This window comes from Cyanistes caeruleus, chromosome 6, assembly GCF_971803275.1.
Source record: "Cyanistes caeruleus chromosome 6, bCyaCae1.hap1.1, whole genome shotgun sequence".
Classification (NCBI taxonomy): Eukaryota; Metazoa; Chordata; class Aves; order Passeriformes; family Paridae; genus Cyanistes; species Cyanistes caeruleus.
This window is the reverse complement of record NC_141706.1, coordinates 36,938,862-36,942,056: the sequence shown is the minus strand read 5'-3', so window position 1 is coordinate 36,942,056 and position 3,195 is coordinate 36,938,862. Positions and strand designations below refer to the sequence as shown.

The 3,195-nt window shown below is 38.3% G+C and overlaps 1 long non-coding RNA gene across 1 annotated transcript; it reads left to right on the top strand.

Annotated features, from left to right (window-relative positions):
- Positions 1-379: 379 nt before the first annotated feature.
- On the top strand, positions 380-2,654 carry LOC147652605 (uncharacterized). The gene is made up of 3 exons (XR_015288314.1): positions 380-446; positions 2,124-2,304; positions 2,474-2,654. It is a non-coding gene; the product is annotated as an uncharacterized LOC147652605 (long non-coding RNA).
- Positions 2,655-3,195: the final 541 nt, after the last annotated feature.

Sequence of the window (3,195 nt, the reverse complement as noted above, 5' to 3'; positions counted from 1 at the left end):
GAGGGTGGCTGGGCATTGGAACAGGCTCCCCAGGAAAGTGGTCATGGCACTGGCCTGACAGAGCACACAAGCATTTGGAAAATGGTGTGACACTTGGAGTGTCCTGGGCAGGGCCAGGAGCTGGACTCTGTGGGTCCCTTTCAACTCAGAATATGCTGTGATTCTGTGACTCTGTTCTATGATTTTGCAATAGCATACAAGTTTAAACATGAACATACAGAAATAAAGACCTCCTATGTACCTGACCTGTTTCTGTCTTAAGTTCTGCCCATGCACATAATATTTCACAAAACATTTCTCACTTCCTGTGAGGAACCAGGGAACTCCAAAGAACACTTTCATGTCATAATGACCTCTCAGAATTAAATCCTAGTGATCAGAATTTGACAATGTCTTCATTGGGGGTCTTCAGCTAGTGTCCATCCCACAGATGTTATAGAAAGCCTGTAAGTCCCCAAAAAATAATTCAAAAAGCTGCTAGGACTACCAAGAAGAGATGCAAGTTCAGTAGGCTGATGAAAATAGCTTCACAAAACATGGGTACTTTGGCAGACCAGTGTTGTTGGGGCTCCATCTTTTTAATTTTTAATTTGGTTTCTTCTCCATTTGATCTATCATTTTTTCCCCTTTTCAACTATATTTTAATTCTCTCCTCTACTTTTTGAGTCTTTGTACTTATTTCTTTCCCCATTCCCTTGTTCACTGCTTTTTCATAGCATTCTCTTTCCTAACAGCTGCATGCCAGGGAAAAGTGACCAGATGAGAATTCTGGATGACAGTGACATTGTTGATCCTTCTCTTGCTAATTCATTGAACAATAGTGAAAGAAAAATCCCTACTGCTGTTCTGAATTTAACTTTGAAAAATACTAGATTTTAGCAATCTTAATACAACTACCCATTCATTTTTTTGTGCTTACTATTGTGGCTTTTCATCACATTTATACTGTTCAGATAAAGGGTTTGCTCTTTCTTTTTATCAATAAGATAAATAAGACATAAGATCAGAGGTTTCTGTCCACTTGTTCTTCCTCCGGGAGGAAGGGAGGGAGGACCCCAAAGATGTAAACTGACTGCAACCTCCCATTCCCTATCTCCCTGCAGCATTGGGTGAGAGAAGGTAGAGAATTGGGAATGAAGTTACACCTGGGAAGGAGAGGGGGGTGGGAGGAAGGTGTTTTTAAGATTTTTTTTACTTCTTGTTATCCTGCTCTGATTTTTGTTGGTGATAAATTTGATTAATTTCTCCAAGTCATGTCTATTTTGCCCACAATAATAATCAGAATGATCTCTTCTGTCCTTAAATCATGGGACTATCATTGTATTTCCTCTCCCCTGTCCCACTGAGAAGGGTAGCAATAAAGTGGCTTTGGTGGGCATCTGGAAACCAGCCAAGGTCAAGACAGAACCATGTGCTGTCACTAGTTTTCTGGAATGCTGTAAGGAATGCAGAAGAATTACACATTACTTTGTTGTTGATGATTATGTTATAAAGGTAAAGTAGAATATATGCAACTACATAAATGTGTTCATCCTTATTTCCACTGCTTGTTTTAATTTTATGCTCCTTCCATGGTGGCAAGACAAGTGCAATTTTTCCAGACGGAAAAAAACTTAAGGTCTCAGCCCCAAAGATTTCCCAAGCTAGAAAATAACAGGAATATCACAGATATCACAGTCTGGGTTAGAATAAGATAAATAATGAAAAAGTCAAGTTGCCAAGGACAGTCATTAGCTGCTATTTGTATTACAGCACTGTACATTCTGCTCCCTTTATTTTAATTTTCATTGTCTTTTACATGAACCAGTCCAAAGCTTTAGAAAATAAACTTTTCACTTCTCTTTTTTATTCTGCATAAATAAACTTGAACTTTAGCCACAGCAACCTTCACCTTATTTAGCCTTCAGATAACTCTTTTTCAGTTTCTCCCAGTCACTCCAAGATGACCTTTGCAGTCAGTCAGGAAATGTCTAGAGATTATGAGCAGTCTGTTGCTTTGATGCCTTGTAAAGCTGATGCCAGTGGCAGAAAACATTATTTTTCATTTTATTTTTAATCAATTTTCAGGCAAAGAAATAACATTCTTAAAAGGCATACTACATTCACTTTTGCCTTCTTTACAGGCTTGATTTCCAGTGGCTACAACAGGATGCTTCATGAGCATAGGACTGAATCCTTACCTATAATTCACGCTATGGAGGACTTTTTTCCAGCATCTTTGTACAGGAAACTCCTAAGGGATGGATAAGGACCAAACTAGAAATGAAGCAGTAGAAGTCTACCCTTACATGTAATACCTGTCTGGTAAGAGAGCAATTAACCCCTTTTGAACCCTGTAATTTCTCCTAGAGTCACATTTATTGCCTTTTGATCTTTGCCTTATGCTGCAACAGCAACACTGATGTGCAGAGTTACTTCAACGCCAGTTTTTCTCCAGGTAACAGCCTTGCTGTTAAAATCTCCTTCACTACAGATCTTGCATCCTGCATATGGGAATAGACTGTGTGTGTCCCACGAGCAGAGCTGCCACTGGCGTCACAGGGACTATCACATGTAGTTCACATGCAGGATCAGTTTGCAAATCCTAAGGTAAACATAAAGAAGTCTATACCTGTAAGATTTTTCTTACTGCTGGACAACAACTAAAATAAAAATCTCACTGCTGCTAATGATTTATTTGATCTTTTCAATACTATTTCAGGATATGGATGTAAAAACTGGATTATTTTAACAGCTCTTCCAGTAAGCAAGCTTTTGCTTCTAATACGAGAAAGTCTTATTTCTCACAGATGTGGTTGGTTACTTTACCTAATGCACACCTTTAAATATAGAAGTGGTAAAAATTCTGAAAATTGCTAGAGAAAAATGATGGATCAGAAGAAATCCTTTAAACTTACCATTGTTACCTGGGTTCTGACAGTTTTGCTCTTGAACAAAATGAGCAGAGTTGTTAATGAAAATAACAGTCTTGATAGGGAAATAAATAGCTCTTGGTATAAATAAAGTATATGGCACAGATTCTGCTTTTTCAAGAAGTATGTCAGTGGGACCATTAACATAATGGAAAGCCTGACCTTTCTCAGCTTTTACTTCTAGTTCAGACTATAAGAACTTGCTAAATCTTCCACCTGCATTTGCAACATTCTTCAGTGGGAGGTTTGTCCTTCTACAGTTCCAGGGGTTTTTTGTTGATCA